Source organism: Pogona vitticeps, chromosome 1 (genome assembly GCF_051106095.1).
Source record: "Pogona vitticeps strain Pit_001003342236 chromosome 1, PviZW2.1, whole genome shotgun sequence".
In the NCBI taxonomy this organism is placed as follows: Eukaryota; Metazoa; Chordata; class Lepidosauria; order Squamata; family Agamidae; genus Pogona; species Pogona vitticeps.
The window spans coordinates 99,379,109-99,398,711 of NC_135783.1; the positions used below are offsets into that span (position 1 = coordinate 99,379,109).

At 40.2% G+C, this 19,603-nt stretch overlaps 1 long non-coding RNA gene across 3 annotated transcripts in view; it reads left to right on the forward strand.

Moving 5' to 3' along the window:
• Positions 1 to 19,603, forward strand: part of LOC110069772 (uncharacterized) — a 108,204-nt gene that overhangs the window by 23,191 nt on the left and 65,410 nt on the right. The window contains exons 2-3 of one of the 3 annotated variants that reach the window (XR_013543028.1): positions 17,776 to 17,854; positions 18,318 to 19,266. The exons of 1 other annotated variant lie outside the window; for it this stretch is intronic. This is a non-coding gene — a long non-coding RNA (uncharacterized LOC110069772). Of the gene's footprint in view, positions 1 to 17,775; positions 17,855 to 18,317; positions 19,267 to 19,603 lie in introns of those variants that run through there. One more of the 3 variants, XR_013543027.1, reaches the window with a different exon arrangement.

Consider the following 19,603-nt stretch of genomic DNA (forward strand, 5'->3'; position numbering starts at 1 on the left):
CAGTGGGCAGGGGGTAGGTTGTGGGGCTGCAAATGGACAATTCAGCATCCTGCAGCGATGGAGGAGGAGGCAGAACAAGCTAGGAAGGCAACGGGTGCAGTGGGAAGGGGATGAATATGAGCTACCAGTCTGATACAGCTGACTAAAAAGGCAAGAGTCAGCTCTGTGTGCACACCCTCTGTGTCCACCCCACCCAGAAGGGAGACGGACAGTTGGAGGTTCCTACAGGCATAGTCTAGGTTTGCTGGCTGAGGGTGGGAAGAAGGCCCCCTTCAGATCCAAGGACTTTGTGGAGGAAGAAGTGGCCATTTGATCTGGCCTTATTTGCTAGGCCACATGGTGATAGGATGTGGCCTGAGTGGGTTGTTCCTTGAGGAACTAAAGCAAGAGGACAGCAGCCTCAGAGTAAAAAAGAAACCAATTGTGGGAGGAGGGGGCAGTGGCGCTGGTTCAAGCAGCAGTACATCAATGTTGCCACCTGGTATCTGAGGCCATAGGCCCAGCAGCCTTTCGACGGGGGAGGAGTTGGAGGCCAGATAGCATCGCAGATTGGGCGGAACGCATGGGGATGTGCACTGCAGATCCTGAGATTCAAATGATGGGATGGGAGTCCTATTAAAAATCCAGAATTGACAAGGTAATGAGGATTGGGCAGCTGGCAGCTGGGAAGGGTCACCTGGGTTTATTTGGCCTGCACTTGGCTGTCTATAGGACAATGTGGACCCGTGGCTTGGGTCTCACCCATTTTGGCTCAGGTGCAGAGGTAAGCAGATACCCCTGACTCCTGGTTCAGGTATTCACACTACACTAGGCCCCTGCAAGAGGTGGGAGGTTACCAGTTAAGAGTTAATAAAGTTGTGACAGTAGATAAATCCTTCACCTGTGTCTCATTTCCTTTTTTCCAGGACTGAACACGCAAATTCTATTTTAGGCTGCATTAACAGAGTATAGTCTCCAAATCCCATGAAGTGCTAGTTCCCCTCTATTTAGCACTTGACAGGCCTCATGTAGAGTACTGTGTCCAGTTTGGGACACCACATTTTGAGAAGGATGCTGGTAAAATAGAACAAGTTCAGAGGAGGGCAACAACAAAGATTGGGGGACTCAAAACCAAGCTCTATAAAGAAAGACTTGAAGAACAGGGCATATTTAGCCCCGAGGGGAAAAAAAATGAGGTGAGATATGATAGCACTCTTCAAATACTTGAAAGGCTGTCAAACAGAGGAAGAGCAGGACCTGTTCTTAATTATCCCAGGGTGCAATGTACATAATAATGGGTTTAAGTGATAGGAAGTCAGATTTATGTTGAATATCAGGAAAAACATCCTAACTATTAGAGCAGTACAACAGTGGAGCCAATTACCTTGAGAGATGGTGAGTGCTCCAATATTGGAGGCATTCAAGAGGAAAGTGGACAGCCATCTATCACGTCTGCTTTGATTTGGATTCCAGCATTGAGCGGGGGGGGGGGGGTTTGGACTAAATGGTATTATAGGCCCCTTCCATTATTCTACGATTTTAAGGCAAATTGGAACCCTGCTCAGTTGCTTAGACATTCATCAAACACAACCTATTCAGTTAGTCCTCTCATCAGTGTTGTTATGACCTCTGAAGAGCAGGATGCAAGACCATAGATGGTGAGTCTCACCTCTCCTGGGTTCTTGTTCTGTTCCTGAGTAGCAACATTTGAAAAGTATCCTTTATTTTTAGACCAGCATGGAACAATGTTACATCCATCTGACTTTTATTAATTATACTGTCATGTCAAAACATATCCAAAATATTTTATCCACAATATTTCATGCAAATTGGTCACAGCAAGTGGTCTGATTTTATTAACTGTTGATCTAGATGTACTTCCATTAGTTTTGATGTTTAGCTGTGGGTAGGAAGCTGCTTTGGTCACCCGGTGGGATGACCTTTTTAGAAAGAAAGATAAGGGAACTGCCATTCCGCTAATTCTCCTTGACTCAGTGATTTTTAGTACCATCAACCATATTAAAAAATGGCACCCTACTGGACATTCAAGCCAGAGACGAAAGTATTCATGAATCTGCCCCATTTCTAAACAAAGACTCAGTTCCTGTCACTGTATATATAACTTTATTTAGCAGATTATACAGTGACTGGGCTATGCAGAGGCTGATACAGATATTCCTTTTGTTACCGTTGGAACTCTGGAGCAAGATAGGTGCCTCTTTTTACTAATACTGCTTCTTGGCCTCTACTGTTTTGATCCTATGAGCAGCTATAAGAAGAAAACTAAATCAAACCATTTATTGACTGCAATCTAATGCATTGCTAGTACAAAGAAGAGGTTTATACCCTGTTTTATAGTTCTCTGGATGTTTATTTTAAGGCAATTGGCTACAGTTCCAGTGCTGAGATGTAACGATATGGCTCAACAGGAACTAACCCAGAAGAAAGACACACTTTGCACATTGTTCCTATATTTGAGAGGGGTAGTTTGAGAAAATGTCTACAAGCATCTAAGCAGAAAGTGTGATTTAACCTTACGGAACACATTCACTTGCGGATTCTCTCTGAGCCCAGAATACAGATTTGAATTGTTTTATATTACAAGAAAGTAAAAGGTGTTGAGCATAGACAGCTTGACAAATGCTGTAGTAAAATTTAAGTTGACTCTTAGAATAATAGAGAATACACACACAATAAAATTTGAGTTTATGAAAAACAATACCCTAGTAAGCTATAATCCAGATTTCCTGCCCACTAAAACTGTACTGATATTTTAATGGAGAAAGACATAGCACATGTGTCAACAAATACTACAGTAGATAAAATCCAGAAGTAGCAACATAGATTAAAATGCCAGGCAGCCTATAATGATGGCAATGATGAGGCTGTTGATGATGATGATGATGTCGATGATAAGCAAAGAGGGGATAATTGTTTTGGGGAATTTTGAGCCTTCCCACAGCTATATGTATAAAAGTCTGTTTTTTTAAAAAAGCATCTGGCATACCAGATGGTTTATATTTGAGAACTCAACCAAACAGGCTAAAATCACAAAGTCCAAAATTAAAAGACTTCCAGCATAGCTGATCACTCATATTTATCCTACTGTTAGTGTCTTCATTACATTTTGGTTACGATCTGTGAAAGAGAACATTCACATTACATTCTGCAGAAAGAAAATGATACAAAGGATTCTTTTTCTCCTTTGGTCACATGTGCACTGGATTGTTCTACTCTGTCATTAGAATTTGGGAATGATCAGAAGGCACATCTGTAAGCTGATCCAGCCATTCCGATTACATAGCATATCAATGAGTGAAGGAGGAGCATTACAAGTGAAGCATGTATCTGTAATTCATTGTTTCTGGAGACAACAAGTAATGTAACTAGTAGCTATGAAGTTAGCTACTGGATTCTGGAATCTGAAGCTCTCGTGACATCATTGACTGAAAACTTTCTGAGGCAATCTGTAGCACCCAAGTTATTTACACACATGGTTACTTTCAAAATTTACTTTTAATGACATTTAAAGCATTTCCAAGAATTTTTTACAGGCATTCTTCAGGCTATATACTCTTATTAATCCTAAGCGGCAAGGGAAATTTTCTTAGTTTTTGTTTTATGTCTATTCTGTAAATATTTGTGCCAGATAATGTCAGAACTGACCACTGGAGGAAAGCCAAGACCTCTGTCTCATTGGTAACAACAGGTGACATTAATAATATGAAATACAACAAATTCCTTGAACGATGGGAGCAATAATAATATTGAGAACTTGGCTACCAATGAGTAACTAATGAGTAATGTAATGAGTTTGATTTAAAAGGCAACAATCCAAGTCCTGGCATAACCTGTGATTAGGCACAGAACTTCCATATCTCTTGGACTTCAACCAGGATGTCCCCAGAAGAAGGGAATGGTAAACCACTTCTGAGTATTTTCTCCCCAGAAAATCCTGAAAAAGGTCGCTTTTACTTTCCCAGTACATGAAGGCTACATGAAGGCTTAACAGGTTTTTACTTAACTCACTGAAATGCTGAAGCAATGTCTGGCACTTCGGAGAAGCGTGGTTCAATTGGAGTGCCACACTGGGCTTCTGCTCAACTTAGAAATGGACAGATATGTCTGTTTCACTTCATTTTCTGGATGATTTCCAAATCCAATGCAAATGGTCTAAATCTTGTGTCCTAAATCCTAGTATAACGTTTACAATGGGGAAACTCATGTGGCAACATAATGATTGTCTGTTTAAAATACCAAAAATCAAAGTGAACAATTCAACAGGTACAGCATGCTAGCTCTCTTTGTGATATCATCAAGTCAGAACACTAGGGAAATCTACTGGGCACATTTAAGAACTAATTATGAATAAGTGGCGATAAGCAAAGGACCAAAATAATCTTATCAGATATCAACACATTTTTCACCCCTCCATTTTGCCCTCAAGGAAATTCCCAGAGGCAGTTTACATGATTCTTATCATATCCATTAACATTTTCCTAACAGTTCTATACTGTAGGAGAGAGTGAAAAACCCTGTTCCAGAAAAGGAAGAAAATGCAAACATTGATGAGCTGGGCTGGGGATGTGGTAGGCAGGACTACTTTACATTTGCCTACAGACATCCTTCTAGCAATTGTGCAAAGGCCAGCAGGAAGTGAGACTTCTACCACCATAAATAGGAAAGAAAAAAAAAGATGGGAGGTGGAGAGGACGAAAGACAGGCCCTTACAGTATGTTCCAGTTCTGATGTAGCCAATCAAAGTCTGTGTATGAGAAAGGCAAACGTTCAACCAAAATCACACTCATACTCACTGTTAATAGTAAACTGTCTAGTAAACTAAGTAAACCAGGTAAAAAAAGAAAAAAGAAAGAAAAATCTAAAATGCTATTCTAAATCTATATAACATGGCTGGCAATATAACTGCAACAGGATATATTGCACACAGTGACCTATTGTCACTCATCATTAGGGGGACAATTTCTATCATATTTCACATTTTCTCTGCAACCTACATTTGAACCCATAAGCAAGTTCAAATATGCTTATGAGTAATCTGTCTTTTCTCCCCAGTTTACTCATAAATATGTTGAAACCCACCCATAAACTCAAACATAAGTTGCAGAAAAAAATATGACATCTCATAGAAATCCTCCCTTTACTAATCATCTTCTTCGGCACTAGCAGCTCGGGCGTTCAAAACTTTTATTTCTGAAGTGACTTCTTCCTGACATTTCGCCAGTTTCTGTGGCCGGCATCTTCAGAGGACTGGAGTAGGAACTCTGTCTATGTATTCGCGAAGGCTTCTAGCTCTGTCTATGCTCTGTTGCTGTTTGTTGGATAGTTGAGTATTTATAGCTGTGGGAACAGCTTTTTTTTTCAGGAGATAGGGTGATCAGCGTGTTTTTGTTGTGATAAAGGGGGGAAAGATTGGTTGTTGTGGGTTTTTCAGGCTCTTTGGCCGTGTTCTGAAGGTTGTTCTTCCTAATGTTTCGCCAGTCTCTGTGGCCGGCATCTTCAGAGGACAGCACTCTGTGCTCTGGTGTAGTTGGCTTGGGAGTGGAGTATTTATGGCTGTGAGATAGGCTTTTTCTTTAGATGGGTGATTAGTGTGTGTTGTCGTGGGTGTATTGTTGTGATAAGGAAGAGGGATTATCTGATGGGTGTCATTAGCTGGTCTTTTGTGTGTCATGATCCCTGGTCCTTGTGGCTGGGTAAAGTTCATTGACCTTATGCACACTGTATTTTTTTCAAAAAAATCCCCATGCGGTCCATGACCCCTTTGATGTATGGCAGAAATACTTTATTTGTGGGTGGCTGTTTTTCTTCTTCAGTTCGATGTTGTTTTCTTGGTTTGATGGCTCTTGTGATTTCATTTTTGGAGTAGCCATTTGCCTGTAGGGCCCAATTCAGATGGTTGAGTTCAGTGCTGAGAAACTGAGCTTCACAGTTCCGATTTGCACGGTCTACCAGTGTTTTGATTATGCCTTTTTTTTTTGCTGTGGGTGGTGGTTGGAATTTTTGTGTAGTACCAGTCTGTGTGGGTGGGTTTTCTGTAGACCTTGTGGCCCAGTTGGAGGTCAGTTTTGCGTAGGACCATGACATCTAAGAACGGGAGTTGGCCCTCTATTTCTTTTTCCATGGTGAATTGTATATTTGGGTGGATGCTGTTGAGATGGTTGAGAAATTCTTCCAATGTTTCTTCACCGTGGCTCCAAATTGCAAAGGTGTCATCCACATATTGGAACCAGATGGTGGGTGCGAGGAGTGCCGAAGCCACGGCAAGTTTTTCGAAATGCTTCATGTAGAAGTTTGCTATAACCGGGCGGAGGGGGCTGCCCATGGGCACTACATCTGTCTGTTCATAGAATTCATTATCCCACTGGAAATAGCTGGTCGTTAGGCAGTGTTGGAAGAGGGCCTTGATGTCTTCTGAAAATATCTGCTGGATGAGTGTCACGGTGTCCTTTATCGGTACCTTAGTGAACAGGGATACTACATCAAAGATGATCACTCTGTCCCCAGGGTTGGGGATTATCTGGGTTGAAAGATTATCTGTCACTGTGATTGATGGGTGTCATTAGCTGGTCTTTTTTGTGCAATGATCCCTGGCCCTTGTGGCTGGGTAGAGTTCGTTGGTCAACAGATAATCTCTCCCCCCTTTATCACAACAAAAACATGCTGATCACCCTATCTCCTGAAAAAAGACAAAAGCTGTTCCCACAGCTATAAATACTCAACTATCCAACAAATAGCAACAGAGCATAGACAGAGTTCCTACTCCAGACCTCTGAAGATGCCAGCCACAGAGACTGGTGAAACATCAGGGAGAAGAACCTTCAGAACACAGCCAAAGAAACCAAAAAAACCACAACAGCAATCCTGGAAAAGCTTGGTATTGCTTCCAGAGGGAAAAAAGACAATGACAGAACTTCTGCAAAATCCCAAATGATTCTGAAGATTTCTCAGAGAATGGAGAACCTTACCCACAGCAAGTAGAATGGAGGCATCCCCCCCTTTCTCAAGAGGCTACAGGATTCACATCCCCACTTTTGATAGCCATGGTCTCCAGAGCCTGCCAAACTTCTGGGAGTTTTTTTTTCCCCGCACCCAACCATCTGTACCTGGTCAGTTTTGTGATGTGCCAGCCACTTTGGATGTCCAGTGGTGCTTTCTGCACAGCCTGACTACACTCTGTCTTTCTCTTAGAGTGACAAAGATTGTGGAGAAGCCAGTAAGTGAGATAGCCATGAGGGTGACTCATGGAGTTAGATGTATGCAGGAAGAGGGAGAAATATTATGAATGTGCACTGGCCCCATAATCCACTTTGCATCTGAATAAAAGTACACAGATCAGCCCACTCTATGCCTTTCGAGGCACTTCAACTGTTGGATAGCTTGTGATTTAGGTATTTGGCTATGGAGTCAGAGACTGGTTGTTCAATTCCCCGTGGTGCCTCCTTGACAAGGGCTGGACTCAAGGATCCCAAGATTATTGTAGCCTAATCCTTGTCCAGGTGTGTGATGCTACCTGTGTGTTTCCCATTCCTCATGAGAAAATCCTGTGCCTGTGGATGGGGAAATGCAGATCATAAGGCCTGGTCATTAACTGAATGGTGCAGAGAAGACAGATGGGTTTCTGGCCAGGGCAGTGGTAGTCTACAGAGCTGGACACTCTGTTTTAATCTTACTTTTGCTCCTTGTACCAGTTGACAGCTTCAGTGAGAAGAACAGTTTTCAAAGGCAGCCACAGGGAAGAAGTGAGAGAAAGAGGGACTTTGAAAGAATAATGGGCATGGTCCTCTTTGATGCCTTAAAAAAAAAATAGAACAATGCAAGAAGCTTCATCTTCTCTTCACTGTTTCCATCCTTTCTTCCTCTGCTTGATCTGAAATAAGTGGTGCTGCAGCCACAAGACTTTGATGATTTAGTCAATACTTTGCAGTGGGAAAGACAAGGAAGGTTATTTTCTAAGGTTAGAGCATACTCTCCCTCTCTGTTGAGCATCTTAGTTAGTTCTTCTTTCTCCTTGGAAATAATGTGGAAATAATTGTGGCAATAATGGATTTAATGTGTTGCAATGTGGGATCTTTGCCTTGCTCCACAGCCTCTACATTCACAAATTCCTCAGTCTGGTTAGTAATTGGACATTTCTCTGAACGTAGTGCAGAGGAATGGGTTTCCCATCCCATCACAGTGGATGATGCTTTTGCTTACAAGCCCAATTTGAGGAATAATGCAAGGTGTTGACTCCTTTCCTGGAATCAGGTGGAAAGAAGAGATGGAGTCTGGTGTCATTAGCACATGGTTGACACCAAATCCCAAGTCCCATCATGCTCTCACAATAATTTCATGAAGGTATTGGTTAATATCTCACTGGGAAATCAGGTAGCAAACATAAAAATAAAAATAAATCCATTTGAAGATTATGCAGAATGTATACTCTATTGTACAGCCAGAAGTGCAATTGGTTGCACAAGGGAAACTTCAAGCCCAATGTCTCAGAAAATGCAGCCAGTTGGATAATGGTGCTGGTGCACAGGCCAGTTTGCACAACTCTGTCATGGATGCATTATTTCTATGATTCCCCACCCCACTCAAAGCCTTTGTGTAACTATTTATCCTGGCATGCATCATCAATAATTCAGATCATAGGAGATAAAATGGAAACTTCAGGTACCTTATCAGCCAATAGCCACAGAAAGAGCCAAGTAGAATTATCCCATTACCACCTTTTAAAAGCTTATCCTGGGGGAAGGTCTGGAACCATCACAGAATAGTGGCTCCTATAGTATATCAGAAAAGTGGTCCATGAGTGATTATATTGAAATTACTGAGACATCCCATGTGTGTAAGCAACATTTACAGTTAGGCTATTTCTAGGGGGAGGCACATGGAAAGCACATAAGCCAGGGGAGAGTGCAACTATTCAAAAGGAAGAAAAACTTCTCCACAAATTCAAACAGCTTTAATTAAAAATGCTATAAATCGTATGTTTTATGTCCTGGGAAATCAGGACAGTTTGCTGTGAAGGTTGGATTTCTTGATTTTTAAAAAACTGGCCATCTCAACTTTAGCTCTATTCATGTTCTTCCTGTTTTCACTGCAGCCCTTCTGTATCCCTTCCATTTCCTATCTTTATGAATTTTCACAATCCACTCTTGACATTCATTCTGGTCTTTTCTTCTTGTTAGCTTCCACATTCAATCAGATCAATAGAGACCTGTCTAGTAAACTGTCAAAGCAAACATAATGAAATAAATTTCATTTGCTATTCTTGTGTCAAAATGCCTTTCCCAAGCATGGCTAAGTAAATTTTTAATGACACATGAAATCTAAGCAGCTTTTATGTAGACCTCCGTCATTCCGCTACTTAAAAATTAGATCATTTGGAAACATATCTGGAAAAAAATGAAGTTTGCTAGGACCCTAAATTGAATCAAGGGAGTGGACATTTTTTTTGCAGGGAAACTAATGCTTAGTATAAAGAACTAACTAACTTGTATGGTATATCTTGATGGATTAGGAGTGCTGCTCTTCAGGTGCTTTTAGCTATCTCATCCAAATGCCTCAGATATCTCAGGCATTTGCACAACAGGGTAGCATAGTTTGGAATGGTAGAAAAGAGTTGGCTACTTCACAGGGTCTTTCATGTACCAGTCCTTTCATTATACACAGAAGAAACCATTAAACCCATTTCACTTTTCCCCATTTATATTCTATCTGGCACTCATTCAAAAGCCCAACAAATCCTTAAAATGTACTCCAGAAATCAAGGGCAAGGCAGGCAACAGAGAATAAATCTAAAAGCACTAAGGAACTCTTAAAAACTACAGTGGTGCCCCGCATGATGATAATAATCCGTTCCAGGTAAATCGCTGTTTCCCCATTAGAAATTCCCCATTAGAATGCATTGAAACCCATTTAATGCGTTCCAATGGGGAAATTACCTTGTCGTCCAGCGAAGATTGCCCATAGGGGAAGCCATTTTCTGAGTGCCGATCGGCTGTTAAAATGGCTGCCCTGCAAAGCATGGGTCTGGAAAACCCAGGGCAGCCATTTTGCAGAGCCGGAAAAATCATCATTTTGCGAACAAATGGTTTGCGAAGCAAGGACCTAATCGTCATCAAACGAACATCCCCCATAGGAAACATCGTTTCGCGATCACTATAGCGATCACAAAAAAGTCATCGTCATGCTATTTCGTCGTTCTGCGGGGTTGTCGTCATGTGGGGTACCACTGTATTCCAATAAAACAGTGTGGTAAGGCAACATATCTACTCCAAAATCAGGCAACGGAGCATTAAAAAGAAAAATCATCACCCCCTCTAGCAAAATATGTACCTTTATCAGAATGAATACAGACCAAATCAACCAAATGACAATTTTAAGAAATCAATCTAATAGAGAAAGCACCTTCCCCTCCCGACCCCATAGGGAAAAAAGAGCAAAAAGAAGGAAGGAAGGAAGGAAGGAAGGAAGGAAGGAAGGAAGGAAGGAAGGAAGGAAGGAAGGAAGGAAGGAAGGAAGGAAGGAAGGAAGGAAGGAAGGAAGGAAGGAAAAGAAAAGAAAAGAAAAGAAAAGGAAAGGAAAATGTCTAAATGAAAGAAGAAAACATGAAGGAAAATGACATTTTTGTGGATTCCTCTTTTGTTTGAAAAAATCTTTTGTGTTTGAGAAGCTATTTTTCAGAAATCAATGAAAGAACTTGAAAATGAAAAAAAGACTGTTTCATTCTCTCTCTCTCTCTCTCTCTCTCTCTCTCTCTCTCTGTGTGTGTGTGTGTGTATGTGTGTGTGTGTGTGTCTGTCTGTCTGTCTCTCTCTTTCTTTTTACATGGAAGTCCTACCCCCCACCATAAAGATTGTTTTGGTGAAAGAGACCTATATGAGAAATGTCAGTCAGAATTAGGAACAGTAAATTACAGAGTACTATTTAGCAATTTGTGCATTAAAACTGTGTTTTCATCTAAATAAATATGTCTTAATATTTACTCCTGACCAACAAGCAAACTTAGAAGAAAGCAGGATGGGAAATGTTAAAAGTTTTGCAGATCTGAAACATAAAGCAGAATCAATGGCTTGGACTCTGCTACAAAGGTAGAAGATGTCAGAGTGAAGAAAAGGAAATTATATAGGGCCGGAGTGAATGAAAATTGATAAAATGATGGATGTTGGCCTTGAAATTCATAAAGAAGCTTCTAGGAATATAGGAGGACTCCATACAATGGTTTCTCCCAATACTCAGTACTTTCCAACAAGTGGGAATACACTGGTGAGAGAGAGGCTAAAAGGAGGAGGATAGGGATGGGAACAATTTTTACTGGAATCAGCCATCTCAACAAAATTAGGCTTTCTCCAACTCTAACTGTGAGAAGAAACAAATGCTGCCCTGGAGTTCTCGCATTAGTGAGGCTAATGGCACATTTGGAAAAATGAGGTGTGTGCACAAACCAGCAAAGCTTTAAACCAACAAGACTTTAAAATTGGAAGTGGTAAAAAAAGAAAACCCAGTCAAGCAATGGGGGAACACAAACATATTTTACTAAATGAGGAGGAAGGGAGAATCACAAGTCTTCACAATCCATTATGAAACAAGATCAGGAAGCAAATGTTAGTGTGATTTGAAGAAACACAATGAAATTGAACCTGAGAAATTGAACATTTCATGTCCATAAATAAAGGAACATAAAGTCTCTTTTTCCCATTCAGCGTATATATAGGGTTTGTACAGCACATGCATAAACACACACACACACACACACACACACACACACAATGGCAAGGTGGGAGATCAGTCTTTGAAAGAATTTCTGGATTTGATAGACTGATTTTTGTGTGTGTAAACCTGTAAATGCACAAAACTAAAAAAAGAATAACTGTTGCTTTGTTGAATTGACAGTTAAAATAGAAGCACTGGATGGCTTATTTGTGTCTTTCTAAGAAATTAGACTTACTTATGTGCTTTCCATGTGTCTATGCATCTAGCTTCAGAAAGGGAAAAATATAGTACTAGAGAACTTTTAAAAGAGAGGGATGTTTTCGTTCTTAAACTGTAGGGTATTCTTGCTGAGAATCCTGTTTCACACATGAAGAAAGCCTATGTTAACTGTAATTGAAACACTGGCAGCACTTCTTCAACCTCCACCTCCCTCTCCACTGTTAGAGACAGAAGACTTGAAAATGCCTGGGGCAGTTCCTTTAAATCCACATCCAACTAAAACTATATGAAACAGTCCTCTTGAAATGTGATTATAGGTTATAAATGACAATTGAAATGCAAACTGGTTTCTACTTTTCAAAAATGGTAAAATTTCACCCACTCCCTGATATGGAGCTGTTTATCTAGAAATCTATTGTGGATGCCAGCTTTTGACTGCATGTTTATTTTTAATTCATCTATCTTTTTTGTGTGGTTTCTTTCTTTTTTAACATCTCTCCACTTTTTGATGAACCCCCATAGTTTTATAGTAACATACTTTTACAGTGGATTTCCAACAGTGGGGATATATCATTAGGTTGCATATATGTGTGATGGAAGAGATCTTTTATATTTAAGAGAGAGATCATTTAAAGTTAAACACTGCAGATTTAAGTGTGCATAAACCATTGAGACTCATATATTGAGATTCCAAAATCAATGAACGTATTGCAATTTACTTTAGTGTGGTGGTAATTAGAGAACAATCATATTGGCCTGAATCTAATATACTCCTGGCTGTCTGCTGTTGTGATGTACCTTTTTTGCCCCATTCTTACAGCTATCCCCAAAAACCCTTTCCAGAAAGTTACACAAATGTCTGTAAAACGTTCTTGAAGGCACATGGGAGACAGCAAGGGATAAAGAGAATCACTTCCCTTTCAGATTACATCGACAAAAACTGATCCACTTGTGCTGTAACTTCCTTTGACTCTTCCCTTTATTTTACAGGGAGAGAAACATGGTTAGGATTCACATTGTTTTGTTGTTTAGTCATTAAGTTGTGTCCGACTCTTTGTGACCTCTTCGTGGGATTTATAGACATAGAAAAATGAAGTTGGAAGGAGCCTACAAGGCCATCAAGTCCAACCCCCTGCTCAATGCAGGAATACAATCACATATCTGCCAGGTGATTATCTAAATTTTTATTGAATGTCTCCAGTGTTGGGGCACTCATCAACTCCTGAGGTAACTGGTTCCACTGTCGTACTGCTTTAACAGGAAGTTTTTTTTCCTGATATTCAACCAAAATCTGGCTTCCTTTAACTTGAGCCCATTGTTGTGTGTCCTGCACTCTGGGATGATTGAAAACAGATTCTGTCCCTCCTCTGTATGACAGCCTTTCAAATATTTGAAAAGTGCTATCATATCACCCCCCTGTCACACATCTCCAGTTCCCCTGTTTGTTCTTCCTCACAACCCAGGTTCATTTTCAGGTATGACATTTGTTTTTCAATCCTTTTTGCTGCCACCAGAGGATTTATTCCTCACTATATCAAATATGACTCCTAAATCACAGTTATCCAATATACGTAAACTATGCTTTGACAACATTTATATTTGCTTATGAATAACCATTTTAATCAAGGCATTTATTCATTTCTTATCTTATTCATTATCTCTCTATTACTCTTCTCTAACACATTTCTGGTCCTAACTACCTAAACTGCTTCTATCCAACTGATATCCCTAACTGAAGTCCCTAATTGAAGTCTCTAACTGAAGTCCCTATCTCTAACTGATCTTTAACTGATCTCCATTCTCTTCTTATATTTCCTTTGTTCCGTCCCTTCTGTTCAACCATTGGTTGCTAAATCAGGATTCCATTGTGATGGACAGGAGTGGTTACTCACCTGTCTGTCACACACCCCTTCACAGATTGCTGCATTGTTATGGCGAAGGGGCTTGGGTAATTCAAAGAAGCTATGAGCTATGCCATGCAGGGACACCCAAGATGGACAGGTCATAGTGGAGAGTTCTGAGTAAACATGATCCACCTGGAGCAGGAAATGACAAGCCACTCCAGTATCTTTGCCAAGAAAACTCCATGTACAGAAATAAAAGGCTAAAAGATATGAGGCTAGAAGATGAGCCCCTCAGGTCGGAAGGCATCCAACATGCTACTGTGGAAGAGTGGAGGACAAGTACAAGTAGCTCCAGAGCTAATGAAGTGGTTGGGTCAAAGCCAAAAGGACACTCAGCTGTGGACACACCTGGAAGTGAAAGGAAAGACAGGAGGGCCTGGAGTGCTCTGGTCCATGGAGTCACAAAGAGGCGGACATGATCTAAAGACTAAACAACAAGAATAACAACAATCATATCACCCCTCAGTCTTCTTTTCTCAAGGGTAAACATGCCCAATTCTTTCAGCCTTTTTTCATAAGGCTTGGTTTCTCAGCCCCATAATCATCCTTGTCATCCCCCTCTGAACATGTTCCAATTTGTTAGCATCCTTCTTGAAGTGTGGTGTCAACTGGGCACAATCCTCAAAGTGAGGACTAACCAGTGCTAAATAGAGGTGAACTAGACTTCTATTAATGCAGCCTAAAATTGCATTTGCATTTTTTTTAGCCACATCACACTGTTGGCTCATATTTAGCTTGCAATCGATGACAATTCCAATTTCCTTCTTGCTCATAGTTTTGCTGAGCCAGGAAATACCCATCTTGTAACTGTGCAATTGTTTTCTTTTTCTGAGGTGCAGTATTTTACATTTATCCCTGATGAATTTCATTCGTTGCTTTTGGCCCAGTACTCTATTCTATCTAGGTCATTTTGAATTTTGTTTCTGTCTTCTAGAGTATTAACTATTCCATCCCATTTGGTATCATCTGCAAATCTGACAAGCAAATCATACAATTTGGTTAATTATTACAATTTGATTAATGATTAGCAACTCCTAAACATCCAGTTTTCAGTTCTTTTAGGAATACATCTTCTTCATTGCATTCCATTTCTACAACAATTTTTGTGTATATTTGTATGTTTTTATTTATATATCTGGAAGCCGCCTAGAGTGGTCGCAAGACCAGATGGGTGGGGTATAAATAAAATAATAAAAAAAACTACATGAACATTTATTTACCAAACGTGTTATTTCATGATAAAATTCATAATAAAATGTTCTGTTATAACAACATTATTACTTTTGTTTTAGAAGTACATGGAATAACTTTTTTTTAAAAAATGCATTAATTATCTGTAATTGGATCATCATTAATCAATGCCCTTGATGATAGCTATGTGGAGGCCCACATCCCAGAGAAAAAGCATCAAAATCAATTTTCGTTTGAGAAGATGCAAGCCAAAGAAGATGAAAACCTTGTTTGTGGCTCTATTTCTATTCTTAGATGTTGTAATTGAAACATTAGTTTCAGAAACACATGCTTCCCAAAATGGAAGAGATTTTCAAGGACCACTTGCTTAGTAATGGGAAATGTTCATACAAAAGCAGTTTCCACAATGGGAGGCCTCTCTCATGTGTTGGATTTAGAAGAGAGATCAGTCTGAAGAATTGGGGGTGGGGGAACCTGTGATGCAATGTTGTATTTGTGTTGGGATAAACAGTGATAGCCAACATTTGAGGATCCCAGAATTTCAACAATCCATTTCATTTGGAATTTCAAAATACTTTTATTCACTGATTAAATGAGCAGATAAATGAGTGGATGAATCAGTCACCAACTTGTCTTAACAAATGCATAGCAGTTTATGACATTCATACCCATTTGCTTAGTCCTCTGATTATGATGATCAGTAAGACCCAACCAAATTTACACTTGTTAGGATTTGTGTAGGAGAAACAAATACACATTCAAATATTTCTTGAAACAAAAGAGGCATGTTGATTTTCCACAGTGAAAAGAAGACATTCTCTCTCTCTCTCTCTCTCTCTCTCTCTCTCTCTCTCTGTCTCTGTGTGTGTGTGTGTTCCTGACCCAAGCATAAGGATTTAAAATAAAACTCCAGAAAACAAGAGGCATTGGACGGCAGGCAGATCATCCGATGCAGGGATCTGCTCCTTATGCTCCATCAATACTATTCTGCTGCAGCCAATCCAAGCAGTGGCCTTTCTATATCCATTATCAGATTCTTTTTCCAAATAAATAATGATTTTACCTCAGGGACAAGAATACATCCAAGGTTATCTCCCCTGGGTGTCTGCAAATCAATTCTGTGTACTTTCTATACAGAGAATGTCCAAATATGTGCACAGTCTTCACATTCTTTGGGGAGGCTCCTTCTGTGTCCCTCAGCACAACTATTGCATAGCCCTGAATGAACAACATGATCCTGCAGGTGTGTATTCAAAAATTAGAAGAGGCTTACTTCCAGGTAAATTGGTGTAGGATTACACTCACATATATAACAAAATAAGATATGACAAAAAGAAGTGAAGGCTGACCACCGAATAATTGATGCTTTTGAGTTGTGGTGCTGGAGGAGACTCTTGAGAGTCCCCTGGACTGCAAAGAGAGCAAACCTATCCATTTTGAAGGAAATCAACCCTGAGTGCTCACTGGAAGGACAGATCCTGAAGTCAAATACTTTGGCCATCTCATGAGAAGACTCCCTGGAAAAGACCCTGATGTTGGGAAAGTGTGAAAGCAAGAGGAGAAGGGGACAACAGAGGACAAGATGGTTGGGCAATGTCATCAAAGCTACCAACATGAATCTGACCAAACTCCAGGAGGTAGTGGAAGACAGGAGGGCCTGGCATGCTCTGGTCCATGGGGTCATGAAGAGTCGGACACGACTTAATGACTGAACAAAAACATTGTAGCCTACCTCAGTAGCCTACCTCTTATATTTTTCTTCGCTGGTCACATATGCAATCCTAGAAACCTGTATCAGGAATTCCAAGACAATTTTAGTCCTGTTTAGCACGATTACCACTACTACTTCCATTTATAAATTTTTATTTATACAACTGAATACTGTGTAATACCAGTAAAATGCATTTACCTTCATAGTGCATGCCAATAGTATTATAGTCATGTTTACAATTGCTTTCACCAATGAGCTTGTATAGAACATGTATCAGACTGCACAAGAAGATTTAAGGGTAGGAAAAAAATAGTCAGTTAAAACATGAGATTTCCACTCCCTCCTGTTTAAGTATACATGCAATACGTGCATACCTATTATTGCTGTTTAAATGCATATACTGTGTGTGTAGGTGTGTGCCTGTATTTGTCCTGTACGTGTGAAGTACAACATTAAATCTATTTACAGGAAGCATACTGCAGTTTTTGCAAAGACATTCTGGGCATATGAAGTGCCAGGAATGCATATTTCTAACAAACTATGCAGATACGAATTCTGCTTTTATTTTAACAAAAAGACAGCTGTATTAGCTATGCCAGCAGTCCAATTTCAGAAATGGATGATCAGCTCAAAACTCCAGAAGTGCATGATAAGAAGAGGTGAAACTTGGAAAAGGTTGATTTAGTTCATGCTATTAACTCATTTCCTACTTAGAAGTCACAGTAAATTAGCAAAGACCTCAGCCATGTGCTTAACACTGGATATAGTTCTATAATTGACCTTTATACTCTGCTGTTAAGCTATGAATGAGAAGCTGTACTGTGTCACCATGACCTTAACTTTTTTAACCTTTGGTTGGGTCTGTTCAGTATGGTCCAAATTAATCTGGTCCATTTGATCCAAATGAAAATTTGTTCCAGCTCACTGCTGTATTTTCAAATGGCACTTCAGAAGCAGCATGAATATTGTAATTTTTAAAGAGAACACAGAGAAGAATTGAAAATTTAATTGTCTCTTAAATTTTAATCATCGCCTTTTGACTGTACCCAGCATGAAAGAAAAGCAGCTAAATGCAGAAGCGCCATTCAGACTGTTAAAAGTGGCCTCTGGTTTACAACGGAAGTAGCAGGTGAGAAGATGGCTCTGTTTATTCACGAGGCATTTCAGTCCTTCACTTCAAATGGGCGATGAATAGACTTGCTCTTCATCATTACTGCAATTAGTCACTGTAGCAGTCAACAAACTAAAATGAAACTCTATTTGAATGGATGTATGTTCCATTTCTTGTGGCCTCAATTAGAAGTTTCAGATCCTAGATCCTATGGCAAGGTACAGCTATGTGACCCTGTGCTTCTGTCATAGTATCTATGGGACATTTTAATCTCACCTTTCACCATAATACTCTGGCTCTGCCCAACAGCCGGCTCAGGAATTTTTATTTAGATGTGTCTTTGGCTCCTTTTACTGGGGTTTGTTGTTCTTTTTGTTCTTGCTGTTTTTACTATTAATTTAGTGTTTGTTTTTAAGGTGATAATCTATTTAACAGTGCATTTCTATTGTAATTAACTGCATTTTTAAAATCTCTGTGGCAGGTTACCTTGGATTCTGCAGGCTGCACCACCCCATCATCCCATCATCAGTTCCTGAAGTGATATTTGATGAGGAGGATGAGAGAATGTCTGTTTTTTGTTTAGTTCTTTTTCCCCTTTAGAACAAATGCTTGATTTATTTTATACAAAAACTTTATATTTGATTATTTTAACATTTTACACTGCCTTGAATGATTTGGCAGGAAAAAATACATATAAATATGTTAAATGTGAAAATAAATAAACTTCATAATAGCCAGAAGAAGGAATTTGGAAATAGAGATTGCAATTAACCCAAGATTACTCTTCCTGGTCATTATAGGTGGAAAAAATAATAAAAGACAAAAATGTGGTGACACCTTAAAGACTAACTTTTTTTATGTAAGCTTTCATGGACAACTCCACTTCATCAGACATAAAGTGGACTTGTAACACGAAAGCTCACATTGAAAAAAAAGTTAGTCTTTAAGGTGGCACCACATTTTTCCCTTTTTTTACTTTTTATTTTTTTCCCCCTATAATGCTTGAACAAACTAACATGGCTACCCCTTCTACAACTCTTGCTGGTCAGAGACTGATAATAACAGAATTTGTCTCACTGTTTTTTTCATATGCTGACAGAGATATAATACTCAGTGTGGGGGTAGCACAGGGGTCCCCAACCCCTGGGCTGCAGACTGGTCCCGGTCTGTGACCTTGGAAGGACCAGGCTGCTGAGACATATTTTCGAGGGACAAAGGAAAATGCACATATGCATGTAGGCACATGCACATGCATGCAATTCTGCTGACCCACACATATGCACAATCACACTCCTGCATGTGTGTGCGTGCACACATACACACATGCACACACACACATACACAAACGTCTGCCTGCCTCCCACATGCACACATGCATTCACACATGTGCTCCCCTGCACTCACACACACATGCACACACAGACACCCATCCACATTCCTGCATGCCCCCTGCACGCATGCACAGATGCCTGCATGCCTCCCACATGCACATATGCCCCGTACCCACCCACTCCCAAACACGCACACAGATGCCCGCCTCCTGCATGCATCCACGGATGCCCACCTGCCTCACACACATACGCACACTCTCACATGACCACCCTGCATGCATGCACGGATGCACACACACATACATACCCCTGCACACACACATGTACAGACACCCGCTGCCACCCCTCGGTCCTTGGGAGAATGGTCTTCAACTAAACCAGTCCTTGGTGTCAAAAAACTTGGGACCCACTGGTGTAGCAGACAGAGTCTTAGAGC